The sequence below is a fragment of the Saimiri boliviensis genome, chromosome 8 (assembly GCF_048565385.1).
Source record: "Saimiri boliviensis isolate mSaiBol1 chromosome 8, mSaiBol1.pri, whole genome shotgun sequence".
Taxonomy (NCBI): domain Eukaryota; kingdom Metazoa; phylum Chordata; class Mammalia; order Primates; family Cebidae; genus Saimiri; species Saimiri boliviensis.
The window spans coordinates 89,181,863-89,201,034 of record NC_133456.1 but is presented as its reverse complement, the minus strand read 5'-3'; the positions used below and the strand labels follow the sequence as shown (position 1 = coordinate 89,201,034).

At 35.8% G+C, this 19,172-nt stretch overlaps 1 long non-coding RNA gene across 2 annotated transcripts in view; it reads right to left on the bottom strand.

Moving 5' to 3' along the window:
* LOC101027427 (uncharacterized) overlaps positions 1 to 18,727 on the bottom strand; it is a 165,495-nt gene extending 146,768 nt beyond the window's left edge. For both annotated transcript variants that reach the window (XR_165349.3, XR_012518672.1), the window contains exons 1-2: positions 18,668 to 18,727; positions 2,139 to 2,227 (exon numbers count right to left, since the gene is read on the bottom strand). This is a non-coding gene — a long non-coding RNA (uncharacterized LOC101027427). The remainder of the gene's footprint in view (positions 1 to 2,138; positions 2,228 to 18,667) is intronic.
* Positions 18,728 to 19,172: the final 445 nt, after the last annotated feature.

The following is a 19,172-nucleotide window of genomic DNA, read 5'->3' as shown; positions in this document are numbered from 1 at the left end:
TACTTGGGAAGAAAAGAAGAGAATTGGCATAAACATTTCACAGTTTTATAATGGTATTTGTCCAATGATTGATTTAATCTTGTGATTGATCATTAGCAAAAGTGTAAACCATATGGCAACTGATATTTATAAATGTACTTTTATCAGTCAGTTTTATCCATTGAGAACAGCAATTTAAAGATTCAGCACTTAAGTAGATTAATGCAGTATTCTGGAGAATTTATTGAGTAATAGTGTTGGAAAGATTCTGTGTAGAATCTTTGTAGAATGATGAACGAATAGTATTGGAAAAGAATTTAAACTGGTGATAGATTGTATTTACTTCGTTAAAAACTTATGTTTATTTCCTCCAAAGTTCTGATAACGTCAGAAGTTAGTGCTTTCTGGAAATACATAGAAAATAATAATTTGCTTCATTCTTAAAAGATATGAATTTTAAATACCATGTGGAAAACTAGATCTGATCTAAGTCAAATAGCCATGAAGTGAAGGGGTTTGCTGAAGAGAGGAAAATCCCAAATATTTATACAAATTTCATCAATATTTGCTTTTGTTTTTATCTATATTTTAGATAACTCAGTAGAAAAATATGCAAAGGTAGAAGATGGTCATTTGACAATTTCTAATATGGATGAATGGGAAATTATCATTATGCTACATTCAGTGTATACAGGAAAACAGACCTAGTCTATATGGTTGATAGAGTTCATATTTTTGTCCCTGTTCAAAACTCATGTTGTATTGTAAATCCCAATATTGGAGATGAAGCCTGGTGGGAGGTGGTTGGGTCACAGAGTTGGATTTCTCATGAATGGTTTAACACCATCCCCTTGGTGCTATTCTCATGATGATGAGTTCTCATGAGATCTGTTTGTTTAAAAGTGTGTGGCTCTGGCCCCACCATTCTTTCTCACTCTGGCTTCCATTCTCACCATGTGATGAGCCTGATCCCCATTTCCATTCTGTGATGATTGGAAGTCTCCTAAAGTCTCCCCAGAAGCAGATGCTGCTATGCTCCCTATACACCCTGCAAAACTGTGAGCCAATTATAAATGAATTATAAATGATTCACTTCTTTACTTATAAATTACTCAGTGTCTTGTAGTTTCTTTATAGCAATGCAAGGAAGGCCTCACCCAATGGTAATCTAAAAAAAAAAAAATGCATGTTAAATCAGATTGAGTTTCTATGTGAATCAGAAAACAAAGACTGATGAAATTAGTTTCTAATGTATACATCAGTAAAGAAAGGCAGATACTGGTAAAATTTGTATACATATTTAGTTTTCTAATGTATTAAAATTTACAGAACTTTAGAAGGAAGGTAACTGATTTAGCTATCAATCACAGTAAAACTAGCAAAGTAGCTATAGGTTTAATCAGTCAACCTTTGTGTTTAAAATGAGACAAATTACTTTTGCCAAAATATAAGCAAATATAAGACAAGGCACAATATTCTCTGATTATAAATTGGAGAACTTGGTTAGAAACTAATTCCTGTTTATCAGATGACTTAGGATATCATTTAACTACGATTTAAGCTATCATTTAACTGTCATCCTTTAATAATGTTATGACAAAGTACATTTTCATTTTCATAACAACTGCTATTGTCATTGCCATCTTCCTCATCATCATCCACATTTTATTTCCATGATACTTTAAAATAGTCAAGTGCCACACTGCCCAAGATAAGTATATCAAACCTGGTACCATATTTTGGTCAAAAGTTGATTTGGCTCTGAATTTACAGAAGGAGAAGTAAGAGAAGAATCTGGATTGAAATCGTTTTCTAGATGTAATCTATTAAATATGTGTTAATATACCAGAATAGCTCATTTGGATCACCATTTTTTCTTGTAGGTAGAGCACTTGACTGAAGGTAGAAAAATATGGCTTAGTCATTAAGTAATTTCCGAAAACCTACTTAATCCTTCTGGGACTTGTTTCAGCTATAGAACTAAGTGAACAAAGTCAAACTTAAGTCAACACAAGGTACATAGCTTACATAGCTACTGTTTTTCAAAACATCTTTGAACTGTCTTAGTGGAATGTCACTTCACATTTTCCTGACATCTTTAACACTATTTCAGTTTCCAAAACAGTTGCCAACTCTCTACCCAACTCTTTCCACTCTACTTTGGGTTATGTAACTTCCTGGCTTTTCATTCTTTGTCTAGAATAAGATCAGAATTTTTTTCCTGGTGACTTATTTTAGAGGATTCCAGCTGTGGAAACAAACACATATGAAAAGACATAGCAGATTTCATCTAAATATTCTTTTAGAATTTTGCCAATCATAAATGTTTCTAGAAAATAGTGCTCTTGAAATTCTCCATCAGTATTTGCCCAAATACTAATGGTCCAGAATGAAGGGAGTTGGTAATTTTGTGTAAATATAGGACTCAATATTTCATTTATTCAGAAGGGGGCACACTTGTGCTTTTAATAGCAGATGTATTCAGATTTGCTGGTATACAACGTTTATACATAAACTTGCCACAGATAACAGATATAATCCTTATTATCATGGTTTTTTAGAAAACTTAATGCTTCTTAAATGAGAAGAGTGACAGAATTCAACATGCAGGTTTCTTTTTAAAGAAGGGTTTCTTTTAAAAAGTTCCAGAGTCCTTTTACGTTAAAAACTTTGAATTTGTTCTTGTAATTTTTCCATGTGATTAGCCTTGCTGTTCATAAACACGTTTATGATCATGGAAATAACATGTTTTTGACAGCTTCTGACATGTTTTAGTTTGACCTTTGACTTTTGGGAACTTGATAGCCTTAAAAACATTTTCTCTCCTGGTTTTCATTAATGATGTGTCATCCTTTGTATGCCAAGATAACACTGACCCACTGGAGAATAAAGCTTATGCAATGAGCTGTCTTTCTCCCAGTGGACTTAATTGTTCTTAGCCATAATTGTTTTTCCCGGAGACACAACATTGTCTTGGTGTATTTGTCTGAGGAATTTACTCGAAAACGTTTGAAAAACATAGCCAAGCTTCTACTACTTTGGCCTCAGTGTCCTCTACACAATTAGTATTTGATCAAAAATGATAAAACCCAAGCAATTTAGAATATACAGTAATAGCTGTAATAAATTCAGAGGATACAAGAAGATAGAATATATATATATGTATATATATATGTACAATTAAAATTGGCTTTGAGGTATTGTTAAAAACTTGTATATGTTGTAATCTCTCTGACAATATATGTGACAATAGGGGATATCTTTAACATTTAAAGCACTTTTACAAGCAATAATGAACAGTTAAGATAATTCAATAGAAAAATATGCAAAGGTAAAAGATGATCATTTGACAATTTCCGATATGGATGAATGGGAAATTATCATTATACTATATTCAATGTATACAGGAAAACAGACCTATCTATGTGGTTGATATAGTTCGTATTTTTGTCTCTGTTCAAATCTCATGTTGTGTTGTAAATCCCAGTGTTGGAGATGGAACCTGGTGGGAGGTGATTGGATCACAGAGGCGGATTTCTTGTGAATGGTTTAGCACCATCCCCTTGGTGCTGTTCTCATGATGATGAGTTCTCATGAGATCTGTTTGTTTAAAAGTATGTGTCTCTGCCCTTGCCACTCTGTCTCACTCTGGCTCCCATTCTTGCCATGTGATGAGCTGCTCCCCATTTGCATTATGCCATTTTTGGAAGCCTGCTAAAGTCTCCCCAGAAGCAGATGCTGTATGCTTCCTATACACCCTGCAAAACTGTGAGCCAATTAAACTTCTTTACTTATAAATTACTCAGTGTCCTCTAGTTTCTTTATAGCAATGCAAGAAAGGCCTGTTACAATGGTGACCTAAAAAAACATGCATATTAAACCAGATTGAGTTTCTATGTGAATTACTAAGATTGTCATGAACCCTACCTAAGCAGAATCTCTTTTCTTCTTTAATTCTTGGGCTGGTATTTATCACATTTTTTTCCTTCAACATATTTTCAGTCTTCTGCCCTCACAGACTTTTCAAGAGAGCAATGTTGATACAGATATTAATTGATATTTCATTTCCAGATTATAATCTTGTAATATATATCACTGATTTCAGTATATATATCCCTTGACTAACCATTCACCATCTTTTTTAGGAAATGATCTGAGAAAGAGATAACTGTACAAGGATGTTTATTGCCATGATGCTTAAAGTAGTGAGCACTAGGTAACCACATAAGTATCAAGGAAAACTACTTAGTTAAATGTGTTATGCTAAAATCCCTTAAATTAGTATTTCATAACTATTAATACCATAAAGAGAGTCTACATCTATTGATTTTTTAAGTCTAAATATGTTGGTAAGTTGAAAAAGTAGGTTAACAGAAAGATTATGGGGTAATCCTAATTTTATGAGGGAACCATCATTCTGCCCTCTATGTTCATGAGATAATTTTTTTTAGTTTGCATAAATAAATGAGGACATGAAATACTTGTCTTTCTTTGCATTGCTTATTTCGCTTAACATAATGTCCTCCAGTTTCATCCATGTTGTAAATGACAGGATTTTATTTTTTATGGCTTAATACTATTCCATTGTGTATATAGACCACATTTTCTTTATCCGTTCATCCACCGATGAACAGTTATGTTGATTCCAAATCTTCACTGTTGTGACTAGTGCTGCAGTAAACATGGGAGTGCTGATATTTATTTGATGTACTGAGTTTCCTTTCTTTTGATTATGTATCTCCTTTATTTGGGACCATATGGTAGTTTTATTTTTAGCTTTTTGAGAAACCTCTATACTGTTTTCCATAGTGGTTGTACTAAGTTATATTTTCATCAGCAGTGTACAGGCTTTCCCCTTTCTCTGCATCCTTACTGGAATCCATTATTTTTTGTCTTTTTCACAAAAGACATTTTCACTGGGGTGATATGATATTTCATTGTAGTTTTGAATAGCAGTTTTTAGATGATTATTGATGTTGGCCATTTGTATGTCTTCTTTTGAGAAATGTCTATTGAGATCTTTAGTGCATTTTAAATTAGATTATTTGTTGACTTTTAAAAAAATATTAAATTGTTTGAATTTCTTATATATTCTGGCTATTGACCCCTTGTCAGTTGAATAGTTTGCAAATATTTTTTTCCATTCTGCAGGTTGTCTCTTTGTTCATTACATGCTAACTAGCCTTGGTTGCATTATATTGGCCATGCAATTCACAAAAGTAGTCCAAATGCAGCAGTCATCGTGGCTCATGCCTATAATCCTAGCACTTCGAGATACCGAGGCAGGTGGATCACCTGAGGTTAGGAGTTCAAGACCAACCTGGCCAACATGGGGAAACCCCGTCTCTACTAAAAATTCAAAGAATTAGCCTGGTGTGGTGGCAGTCACCTTTAATCCCAGCTTCTCCAGAGGCTGAGGCAGGAGAATTGTTTGAACATGGGAGGCGGAGGTTGTAGTGAGCTGAGATAGGGCCACTGCATTCCAGCCTGGGCAACAAGAGTGAGACTCCATCTTAAAAACAAAACAAATCAAAATAGAAAACATTGAACAAAGAGATCTCACTCCTTGTTGGAAAAAACTGAAATTTTTCATTACAGAGAGCTAAGGAAGGAGTAAAGAATAGGGGTCATTTTTATAGTCTGCTCCTCTAGCTAAATTCTGAGAAAATACACTAAATATAGAAACCCAAACCATGAATCCAAGCCAGAGAAAAAGGTTTACTATGTCATGAGTAGGTAACAACAAAAAAAAAACAAACAGGTTTTCAAGTTCTTGAAGCATACATGTGAGATTCCTATCCCAGGTCCTTCATTTTCTAACTACAGAAACTTAAATGATACATCTGTATAATTTTTTTTTTCTTTAAAATGTAGGTAATACCTATGATTTTCATCTTTGTTGTTGTAAGAATAAAACAGGATTACTTTTTAAAAAATTCTTTACAGAGGTTTCACATTGTAGGTGCTTCATAAGTGTCTAGAATAATTCACTAACATTATTATGATTAACCTTGCTGTAGTTATTAGTGAATCACACTGGACAAATAAATGAACTAGAAAATAGAAACAAAGAATCAGTACAGTGGAAATAAGACTAACATAGAAGATATTTGGTTGGGATCATGGATTCTAGGTCTGTGCAACCTTAGGCAAGTCACAGTATTTCTCTGGACCTGAGTTGTTTCTAAGAAAATGATGCTGCTGCTTTGAGCTGAAATGTCATTCTGCTCTAAGAAAATTACAACTTTCTCATTTTCATTTTCCAAATTGTATTACTGCTTGCAAAACAATATAATAGTATTGTATCAGAGAGTTTCAGAGCAAACAAAGATGATCAAGTGAATGTTTGAATGTTTGGGAAAAGAGTGGACCAGGGTGAGGAGACCCAAAGTTATCACCCCAGTTGTTAAGTAGCTGAGAAGAACTCCACACCTGATTAATATTTCTGGTCATCAGGTTTGTCTGATGTTATTCCAAATGATTTTTGTTTTCAGTTATAGTGACATGTGACTAATTGCTAGTATGTGTTCTTTTTTTTTTATTGCATTTTAGGTTTTGGGGTACATGTGATGAACATGCAAGATTGTTGCATAGGTACACACATGGCAGTGTGCTTTGCTGCCTTCCATCCCCTCACCTGTATCTGTCATTTCTCCCCATGCTATCTCTTCCCACCTCCCCACACCCCCCGCCCCTCCCCCATTTCCCCCCAACGGTGTGTTCTTAACGAGCATATATCAAATTTAAAAATAAAACACTACTTAAAAATACCACAAATAAAATCACACAACTTTGAAGCTGAGTTTTGTTAAGTAGCCAATTGTGTGAATTATATAAGAATATAAGATATAACCTAATTAACTAATGCACCTTCTAGTATTTATCATACACTGCTCTGGTTAGCACCAGAGGCTCCAAATGACAAGAAAGTGTCATGACATCAAACAGTAGGGAAGAATTCCACCAAAGAATACTGAACACTTTTATTAGGAAAATAGGAAAAGGAAGAAAAATATGAAATAGTGATAGTTTCTTTGGACAAAATCTGAGTAAAAACTATTACCCTCAGGGTAGAAAATTGCTTGAATTGGGAAATCATACCTCGAGCTGAAACCTTGGGACATTTGTTCACAAACCTATTAACTTCTCTATAGCTTCCCATTAAGCATCGCAAGTGGTTGATTTTCATACCATCTGAGCCAGTGAGCCAAATTTTGCTTTGAATTTCTCATTCTGGTATTTTTTTTTTTCCTTTGGCTGTTTTACAGATGTTCATGAAATTTCTCTTTTTTTTAATTTTTTTTTTTTTTTTTTTTTTAGACAGAGTCTGACTCTGTCACCCATGCTGGAGTGCAGTGGTGCCATCTTAGCTCACTGCAAAGTCCATCTCCTGAGTTCAAGCAATTCTCCTGCCCCATCTCCTGAGTAGCTGGAATTACAGGTGCATGCCAAAGTGCCTGGCTAATTTTGGTATTTTTAGTAGAGACAGAGTTTCATGTCAATGGGAAAATGTTTTTCTTTGATTCCTAACTTTTAGGACATTCCTTGTGATCCTCATAATCTTTTAGCAAGGGATGTTCCAACCAAAAAAACAAAAACAAACAAACAAAAAACCTATATAAGATCATTTTAGTGATGCTCTGCAGAGATTGAAGAACTTATATCTGTGAACTTGGGTAGTTATATGGCCACTGGAGCTCCAAGTTCCTCATCTATGAAATCAGAATAATGATGATAAATAATATTTATGTTTTTTTCTGACAAAGTACCTTTTATATACATTATCTCATGTGATATTTACAATAACCCTGTGAGACAGGTATTATCACACTCAGCAACATTTAATAATGTCATTACACAAACCATCGTACTCTCTATGTCTATAAGAGAAATTTTGGCATAATGGCATTACACAAACCCATGGTGGTGAATATGAACCATTGTACCCGTCAGAAATTCTCATTTGACATTGGTTATGTCTGGAGGAAGAATTACTTGTTAATAGGCAACAGATGTTTCTGAAGCACCTCATATGTGTCTATTACTTAGTGCTGTATGGGTTTATCACAGTTCTTTACGATAAAGATAGAGCAATGAACAAGATAGAACAGACCTCATCCTTGAAGAGCTTATATACAATGGGGAGTGGGAAAAGATTATGAACTAAGAAACAAAAAATAAACATATAATTCAAAAAGGGAAATGGTGCTGTGAAGATGATATAACAGGGTAATGGGATATAAAAGGAATGGGAGTGTCCCAGAGTTACTACAGCTAGAATGATCAGGGATTATATGAGGAGGTGACAGTTGTTCTGAATGTTGGCCACCATGATGCAGAATCTTGGTCATACAAATACCAACCTATGCAGACTTACCCATAAATAAGCATGGGTGAATTTAGTGGATGGGTGTGGCCTAGTCATGATCCAACTAACACCCAGTCATCCTGCCAAAGTAGAGCCACCTTGCTGACCTGTGGCTGGTTTTAGACACTTGAGGAAGTTTAATCAAAATTAAAATACCACCCAATTGAGCTTAGCTCAACTTTCTAGCCCAACGAAACATGAGTTCAGTAGTTACATATTAATTTGTGGTAGTTATAGTCAACTAATGCAATTAATGTCATCATTATTTTAAGGAAGAGAGGATTGAAGCTCAGAGATTATCTTTCTTGCTTTAAGATCACATAACTAGTAAGCAGAGGAACTGGTCTTCCAGACTCCATCATAGAAGGGCAAAAATCATTTTTGCAGCCACATCTTCAATTTTTATATCCAAGTTGGTGTATCAATGTGTTTTAAAGTTGTGCAGCTCTGATTTGTCATGATGTAGCAATGCAACAACACCTTGAAATGTATTTAATCCTGGTCATAATGAATGCCTACAATGTGGTTGATATGGTTTTCCCACCCAATATCACCTTGAGTTGTAATAATTCCCACATGTCAAGGGCAGGACCAGGTGGAGATAATTGAACCATGGGAGTGGTTTCCCTGCTACTGTTTCAAGCGAATAGGTCTCACAAGATCTGATGGTTTTGTAAATGGGAGTTCCCCTGCGCAAACTCTCTCTTGCCTGCTGCCATGTAAGATGTGCCTTTGTTTCTCCTCTGCATTCCACCACGACTGTGACGCCTCCTAAGCCATGTGAAATTGTGAGTCCATTAAACCTCTTTCCTTTATAAGGTACCTAATGTCAAGTATATCTTTATTAGCATTGTGAGGACAACTTAATACAATGGTCAGTATATAAGGGAGCTGTCCAGAGCTGAACTTGCCATCACAATGACCCTGAAGGAGGGGTGAGAACAGGCTCCTAAGTTTTGCATATTTAATTTTACGTGTATTAAGACCAAGATTCCAAATGAAAGTTCTAATGAAATTTCCTAGAAGAAACTCCTTTCTGGAGTCAATACAAAGGCTCAAATGAGTTTGGTTCCATTTTAAAAGCTCACATGCAAAAATAAGTGAAGCACCTTGAAACTACAAATGAAGAGGTCACCTCAAAATATACAGAGTCAAAAACAGGTTTCTGAGGAGGTAAATGTGTTTTAAATGAGGAAATCTCCATTCTAACTTTTTAAATGTCATTCATTCAGAAGGTAAATAAACAGAAAAATAGAATTTGAACAAGACTTTTTCATGTCTAATTAAATACGAACGCTATTCAATTTGTGGTGCTAATAAAATAAAATTTATAGCAAAATTTTCTGTATTCAGATAAGTGAAAATATTTTTTAATATACTTTAGTGTGGTTTATACTGAGTTAGTTCTGAGGGTGCTAACACTAATACTTTCCACCCAAATGTTGATACATTTGTACTTATTCCATCTTAAACATTCAAATAGAGTGTTAAAATGATACCCATCATGTCATCCAAAAACCTAGAACATAATTTTCTAGTCTTTATTATAATTTCAATTATGTGGAAGTTAAACATATGTGACTGTAACACTTTTTTAGACTGTGATCTACAAAAATAAATCATTCCCCTGTTGAATAATTCAATAGGCATATATACCATGTTCTGGTAACTTGGTTCCAATCCCCATTAAGCCTATGGAAGAAGAGTTCAGCAAACTATTAAAACTCAAAACTTAACATGCAGTGTAATAGTTCTATGCTGGGGTGAACATAGTGTATTATAATTGCATATTGCAGAATCTTCTTATTTGAACTTAGAGTGTCAGAGAGTTTCCAGGGAAGGTAACGTGGAAGGTAATACCTGACAAATCAGTAAAAATCAGCTAAAGAGATGGAGTAGAATGCTTCATCTCAGTGAACATTATTTACAAATGTATAGAGGCAATGAAAGATTTGACGTTCTTTGAAGAAGTAAGAGAAGTTCAGTGAAACTAGAAGTTAGAATTCTTGAAAAGATGAAACAGGGATCAAGAATAATAAGTCTGGAGTGGTAAGCTGGTAAGCTGGGGTTGTTGCATCATGGAAGTCCCTTTTTATCAAGTTAAAGAATTTGACCTTTCTCCTAAGAAGATTGGAATTCTACAGAAATGTTTTAAATAAGAAAGCAGCCTGGTTAGGTTCACATTTCAGAAAAATAATTTCAGTACGAGTAAAAGATCATAGACAAATGAGACCAGCAAAGATAGAGGCTGAGAAACTCATTTGGAGCAAGTTATAGTATAGTTCCAGGTAAGAGAGATGCTATTGGCCTCAACTAGAATACTGTTAAATGGGAATGGAGACAAGTAGCTGGAATCATCATATTTTTAGAAGATTAAATTAACAGGGCTTCAGATTGGATATAACAGAAGGTGAGGATCAAGGGTTAAAGAAGCTAACTAGATCTGTGAGATTGGTGACAGTGGTGGCAGATTCCTCAACAGAACTAGGAAACATAAAAGAAATTGGCAAGCAAACCTAATGAGATCATTTGGTGGCATAGTAAGGTTTTATTTTTGTAAGACTCCAAGTGAGATGGTTAGCAGAACTTTGTGCCTATGGATTATGAACAAAGTCCTTTTCAAGAACAAATTCTGAGCTAGATATATAAATTTTGAGATTATCAGCAAGCAGATGGTAATTAAACATGGGAGTAGATAATATTACTCAGGGATGATATATAAATAAATGATTCTCAAACTTTGGGGTCAGATTAATTACCCGGTAAACCTAATAAAATTTAAAATCCTGGGTACCAACTCAAGAGTGTCTTATTGCATAGATATAGAAAGTAGTTCCCAAATCTGCCTTGTTGAAAAGTAGAGCCCCACCCAATGGTTCTGATGAAGACGATATTCTGACCCCATTCTGAAGCATGAAGAGAAGAGGATCTTGCATAGTATCCTGAGTCGTATCAGAACATAAGTGATGGACAAAGAAAGAGGAACCCAGGAAGAAGACTGTAAAGAAGTAACCAGAGGTATTGAAGGAAAACCAGGAGAATAAAACATGACAGATTCTATGAGAAAATTGTGGGTACAAAGTGGTGAACAGGGTCGAAGTGCTGAGAGAGAAAGTAAAGAAAAATAGCTAAAAACACCCACTGAATGCAACAAAAAGGAGGTCATCACAAAGTTGGCAAGAACAATTTTGGTAGAATTATGTGGGCTGAAGCCAGATTGCAGTGGGTTGAGGGTTGAATATGAGATGAGGATAAAGAGACAAGAAGCAGAGGCAAAATGTTATAAAAGAAGTTAGGACTAGAAGGGAAGGAAGTTGCCGCAGCAGCATGTGGACTGAGGGGTGAGATGTTTTTAGGAGGGAAACAAGTTGAGTGAATGTCCCATCTCACACCTGATGTGCTCCATCCTTAATTTCATTTTAAAGATTTTTTTTTAAAAAAACGGAGTCATTGAAGCATAATCTACATATTATAAAATTCATCTGTTCAAAGTATACAATTCAAATTACAGAGTGTACATTCATAACCACAATACAGTATTAAAACATTTTTATTGCTCCATATTCCATATGCCCATTTACTGTTAATCCCTATTCTTACACTCTGCCACAGGCAAACACACATGCAGTGTATGTCTCTACAGATTTACCTATTCTAGACATTTCACAGAAGTCATACAACATGTAGGTTCTTTTGTGTGACGGTTCTTTTGCTTAGTATATGGTTGGAGAGGTTCACTCCGGTTGTAACATATATCAGTGCTTTATTCTGTTTTTATTGCTGCACTGTATTCAATTTTGTGTATAGATCACATTTTGTATATCCATTCATCGGCTGATGGACATCTGAATAACTTCTACTTTTTTTTTTTTTTTTTTTTTTTTTTTGAGACGGAGTTTCGCTCTTGTTACCCAGGCTGGAGTGCAATGGCGCGACCTCGGCTCACCGCAACCTCCGCCTCCTGGGTTCAGGCAATTCTCCTACCTCAGCCTCCTGAGTAGCTGGGATTACAGGCACGCACCACCATGCCCAGCTAATTTTTAGTATTTTTAGTAGAGACGGGGTTTCACCATGTTGACCAGGATGATCTCGATCTCTTGACCTCGAGATCCACCCGCCTCGGCCTCCCAAAGTGCTGGGATTACAGGCTTGAGCCACAGCACCCGGCCAACTTCTACTTTTTTTTTTTTTTTTTTTTTTTTTAACCATCATTCATGAATGATATTGCTATGAATATTTACATGAAAACCTTTTATAAGCATAGGTTTCCATTGTTCTAGAATAGGTATCTAAAAGTCCGATTGCTGGGTTGAGAATGTCTGATTAAGTTTGTTAAGTTTGGGTTGAACTTTCTAAGAAATGGTCCAACTTCTTTCCAAAGTGGCTGCAACATTTTACATTCACATTCTTTCATCCCTGCCCTAATAAGTACATATTCGCTTACCTTGAAACCTGCATTTATTTAGTCATTTTGAAAAAGAAACAACTGTGCCCTTTTTGGGTAGTGGGGAACGAAGGTGCTGCTTTGGGTTCTGTGCATTATGATTAGGCCAAAAATGATGGAAATATGAATTAGCATCAGCCTGCCCCCTAGTGGTGGTCTAGACTGCTGTGCGGTCAACCTCAATCCATGGGACCAAACTTCCAAGCGATCTACTCTTTCTCTCCCACCCTCTGTCACTCTACCTCCATCTTTTCTGGCAAAGACTAAACAGTGGACAGCAAGTTTAAGTATGCTCAAACAAATTTAGAAAGTGTATCGGGAGGTCCAGTGGTTCACAAATGCCAAACTGTCTACTAATCATATCTACCAGAGATACAGACATCTACCATCATATGCTTAAACATCAACTGCTGGGGACTTGGGTAAACTTACTGAAGTTCATGTGAGCTCAGTTACTTTTTTAGCTCTACAATGAGGATTATGATAACACCAGGCTTAGTTATACTGCAGTGATTCAATGAAATTTCATATGTAAAGCACCTAACACAGTTAAATCTAGAGTTGGCATTCAAGAAAGAGTAAGTGCTCAAATTTTATGATAATGAAAGTGATCAAGAGTGTAGTCAAATGCTACAATGGCATTCTATTTATAAAATTATTTTTATCTGTTCTCATTGGCTTATATCCTATGTTTATGTTCTCCATTTAGAATTAAAATGTCTTTGAATTTAGAACTACTGTAGACTGTATTTATTTGACAGTCTACAGTGTTCTTTAGACAATTTATTTGATATTGATAAGAATTGTAGAAGTAACCGTAATACTGTCTTTCATTTTTTTTATAGTAACAATATATCAGAGAATTTGCTAAAATCTTCCTATATGTAAAGTTTAATACAGAAAACATTTTTATAAGGTAAACACCTCAGATAGTCTGTGTTCAAGAAAATATTTCAGCCACATCTTTCTCTCTGCACCCATCTTCACTACCTGTTGTGCCACTGCTGCCAATGGAAATGACAACATCAATTATAGCTGGTTGATAATTGATAAGTATAGAGACTAGAACAGTTTGTGTGATGTGACTCAGATGTGATTCTCATGAACTTTTGTTGCTCTTTTATCAAAGAGAAAAAGAAAGACCAGAATTGGCCTGAATCTAATGATTACTGCAGTCTGCAATCCAGCATTTCAGGATAGTTGCACTCTCTTTCCCAAGCCACCCTAACACCTGCTTCCTTTTCCCCATTAATATAAAGTTTTCTCCCTGCAGCAGCCAAAGGTTAATTGGAAATTTTATCCATGCAAAGTAAGTGCACAGGCCTTTTGTTTTTCTCTTAAGAATACTGCAGACTATGTTTGTTTAGAATTTATTCTCTGATGGCAATTGTTAAGTTATTCATTTTAATGGGTGTTTTATAACTTTAAAAGGAAAATTGTTTCCAGGGAAGAGACATGCCTCTAAAATAGAAATCAGGTATCCAGGGAGAAGAACCACCTGACAAAACACTTTGGACAACCCATCATAGCATTCAGACACACAGTTCTAGGAGAGAAATAAGAAAGCATTTCTTTGGCCAAATGTGATCTGTACCATCCTGGTTTTTCCCTCACATGCTGTGAGAGACATTTATTCTCTTCACTATTCAATTATTTTGCCAAGGAGATGTGGGAATTAAAGTAGTGGCAATCATGATAACATGTGTGTTAAGCATAAAATACTTTGCACTAAGCAGAGAGTTGCCAGCTGTATTTTCAACTTGGGTTTACATACGGAAAACATTGTTACTATTTCCTTCAATGTCTTCAGTTTTTAATAGCTCCTATTCCATCTAATTTTTAAGCTGTAAATACACTATAGTGCTTGAAAAGGAAATCCAAGTGGTCCTAATGCCAGAGGCTGGAATCAGTTTGTTTACCAGCAAAATTCATCTTCAGTTTACCTGTATCTGAATGCTTGATTATATGTACCTAATTCCAATCATAACTTAGCCCACAATTTTAGACTAAAAGAACCCAATGTGTACATCAATTTGTTTGTCTCATGTGGTTTAGGAAAAAAAAAAAAATCTCTGAGCAGGCATTTAAATATCAAGAGATCCCACAATCTTTATTTGGGCTTCTCTTCATAAATAAAATATATTAAGATGCTTTCTCATTCCTGAGTAGGACCCTGGACAAGTCATGCATACTTACACTCTACTCTTTGTCCAAGACCTCCTGAACACCTGTGGTTTTTGCTTACTATTACTGGATATTTAATCTACTGAAATATTTTAGTCCATTTTTTTTCTCTGTAGAAAATTGAGTCTAAATTTAAAATGGCCTTTCTAATGCAGTCTGAGCCAAAAGCTATAATTCATTTTAAAGTGATTTGGGGGCAGGCTTAGAAGTGTGAAGGCAGTAGGGCAAACATTTATTTAATTTCTTATACTACTATAGAAATGATAACAACTAACAAACATTAAATACTTATTCTATGACAGGTACTGAGGTTTATATACATTATCTCATGTAATTCTCATAACAGTCCTTAAAGTATGTGCTAAATGCTATTAATAGTTTAACAGCAATAACAAAAATCTCTACACCTCAGAGGAGTTCTGTGCACTGCCTAAGATAAGGGGCTGACCTAGGACCACCTTCTCTATAAAATTCACTTTTCATCACACACTCTCTTACTCCATCTTACCTTGAATAACATTCTAAACTATTTAAAAATATATCTTTAGGCCTGGTACATGCCTATTATTCCAGCACTTTGGGAGGCTGAGGCAGGTGGATCACTTGAGTCCAGGAGTTCAAGACCAGCCTGACCAACATGACAAAACCCCATCTCTACTAAAAATACAAAAATTAGGTGAAACCCCATCTCTTAATGCATGCCTGTCATCTTAGCTACTTGGGAGGCTGAGACAGGAGAATCACTTGAACTCCAGGGTCAGAGGTTATGATAAGCTGAGATCACACCACTGCTCTTCAGCCTGGGCCACAGAGTAAGACACTGTTAATAAATAAATGTTTAATTATTTTTAATGTAAGTTATTAAAAACATAAAGCTACATAAAATACATATTTATATAAATAATCATTTGTCTTTATACTTAATAAAATTCTCCAGGAACTCTCTGCTTCTCCTCACTCCTTTTGGGTCACAGAGGGTCCTCGTTTTATGAATGGTCCATCAAAGGGGTCTGTGTGAAGTAGCATTCTTTCCTAGTATTTTCCTTTTTTTTTTTTTTTTTTTTTTTGCCATTGTAAATGAATTATGTATGCACCCTGAAGTAATTAGCAAAGACGTCGTTGTTCAGCTGAATTTTAAACTAATTAATCTGACCTAATTCCTGTCAAAAATAATTAGGTTAAAATACGTCCTCCCTACGCAACTCTTTGAAGCTGAGACACTAAAGCACAGCACCTTCTGGGTAAGCACTGTTCTAACATTGAAGGGCCATTTATTTAACAGTTTTAGAGGAAATGCTAAAACGCTACCTTGTGAATTACCACCTGGGCATCGTCTCCTCCTCAGTTTCTATATTCCAATTAAAAAAAAAGAAGTTGAATTAATGATGGGACTGTAACATGAGTGGTCTCAGAGAGCCCTGTATATCACTTGGTTTGCAATTAAAACAAAAACTGGTTGATTTCTCCTTCACATTCTTTTTTTTTTTTTTTTTTTTTTTTTTGAGACAGAGTCTTGCTTTTGTCCCCCAGGCTAGAGTGTAGTGGGGTGACTTCATCTTTAGTAGCGATGAGGTTTCACCATGTCAGTCAGGCTGGTCTCGAACTCCTGACCTCAAGGTGATTTGCCCACCTCGGCTTCCCAAAGTGCTAGGATTACAGGCATGAGCCACTGCACCTAGCCCACTTTTCTCAATATAAAATTGATTAAGCTATCTTCTGTATCCCCATCCCTTAACTGCCTCAAATAAGCTTTTAAAATATCCTTAGTGATATGATGAATTGGGAAAATGTCTCATGTAATAACCAAGTGCTAAGCTGTATGTTTCTAGAAAAATAATTTAGGGAAAGGAAATAGGCAGGCTTTATCCATAGATGCAGGTTGTCAATAAGTTGAGATGATCTCAGGTTGCAGCAACTGTGGAGGTTTGTATATGCTGGGGTTTGCCCAAAGCCTTCACTACTTCCCGGTCATTCTATAGCAGCCTCTTCTGCATGCCCCCAACCTTGCTCTCGGACATATTATGGGGCTCTTGGGAGAGGAGAGCACTGTGGAGTGTATATATCACATCCCCAAGCAGTTCAGAGTTAATAATTTCTTTATTAAACCTGTGAACCCTTCATGGTTTCTAGTCCTCCCTCCCCAACCCCCTTCCAAGTTAGTTTCTAGGCAACCAGTAAGCACTGAATTACATTAAGCTCTTTATTTCAAGGCTGCAGTTCAGAATTTTGCTGCATATTTGTTGGCTCATTTATAGAGACTGCGGTATAAAATTCATTAATTCTGTCTAATCTGCAGTACATCTGCAATTTGGTTAGAACCACATCACCTGTACCTGTATTTCATGTTTAAATCACTCCGTGTCATGATGCTCTTCTCTATGTAGCTTATGCCACAGATACTGTGAGCACCAATCTGAAATCACAGAAGCAAGAATTTCCACAATTTCTAGTTCTTGGTTATCATTCAGCCTCTTGGGATGGTCTTTTAGGAAAGTAAAAATTTCAAAAATCTCCATTCTTGAATGGTGGAAATCTCCAACAGCTGAATTTTAATAAGAAAGAACAGAAACATACTGTTCAGAAATAGTCTGAAATGCAGTAAGCATTTGCAAAATGGAGGATATTATTTGCATTAACAAATTGAAATTTTGGTGTGAAAGAGAAGGCCTTGGAAATATCCTTTTGTTGGTACAAATCAAGCAATTGAGGTTGTAATTTCAAATTTTACCAAGGACAGTATGAGAATGAAGATTAATCTTTCAGCAGAACTGTTCTGTTTTGAATGTTGAATGGTTTGAGAAATTGTCTTGAAAACTCTGAGCAAGCACCCTCTCTCTCTTTCTATGTGATATTTATAAAGGGATTTGGTAAGTCTCTAAGTGTACCATAATTGAGCAAAAATATAAATTAAATGTTAGTTTGTTCTCTAGTTTCTTAAAGCACAAAGCAACAATTTACATTGGCCACACTAAAATGGTGGCTTTCAGAAGATAAAGTAAAATCCTTATAAAATTCAAACTTGAATCTAATCTCCTTCCTTTCAGCTGCTTATAATGTAGCTGAGGGGTGTGGATGTGATGTATGAAACTATAGAAATAAATTAATTGAATGGTCTTGTGGCATAAAGAGCTATCTGTCCACTAGATTTGCATAGTAGAAAAGCCTTCTAGGAGACCCTGCCACCAAGGAGGAGTGGCCCAGATGAGATGAGACAGGGACTGCATCTCCCACTTGACTTTGCATCTAGAGATGCCACTTACAGGATTCACTTCGGTAAAATATGAGCAGAAGGGAGGTATGGCATTTCCAGGCCTGGCCTACAAGATCTTCTGTGTGATTTCCAATGTGCCTATCTCTCTATTTTTCTTTTATAATTTTTACATTCTTTTATTTCAATAGTTTTTGGAGTACAGGTGGTTTTTGCCTACATTGAAAAGTTCTTTTGCGGTGATTTCTGAGATTTTGGTGCACCTGTCACCTGAGCAGTGTACTCCCGTCTGTCTCTTTCTCTTCCTCCTCTGTCCATTGGATACCAGTAAGCCCTCAACCTGGGGAAAAGTGATGCTTTGTCAAAGCCTCCATCACCAGTCACTGCGTGGCCTCCGTTACCCGTGACTCTCTAGATCCCTGACAAAGCAACTATTGTTTATCACTGAGAATTTGGGTGTATCTGTTCCAACGGCGTATTTGACCTTGACTTACAGATGTGTCATGTATTAGTTACAAGACAGGATGACTTCAATCAGTAGAACAACAGATATTCTTGACTGTTTACTATGTGCCTTACAATGCAGATTCCAAGGACTCTGGTAACCAGACAAGAATGGCTTGATAAAGTAGCAGGAAAAAAACAGACACACTTCAAACTATTAACAATCATTTAACTCTATGCATGTAATGAAATGCAAAGTAGACATTTAGTCCGGATGGAGCATATAATATAGTAAGATTTAAACTACTCTGGGGTTGACAAATATTTTTATTCATTAATACTTAAGATTTCCAAATCTTTGTTTGGATGAAAATAAATCTGGATTTCATGTTATACGCAGAGAGCTGAGTCCAGAGTAGACTAACCAGTAGAACCAGTAGTTTAAATTGTTTCTTCCTGTCTTTCTCCAATGCCCAGGAATCAGGATGCAGCTACAGACCATTTCTTAAGTATTTTTTTTTTCCTTTGAAAAAAGAGGCTGGGCT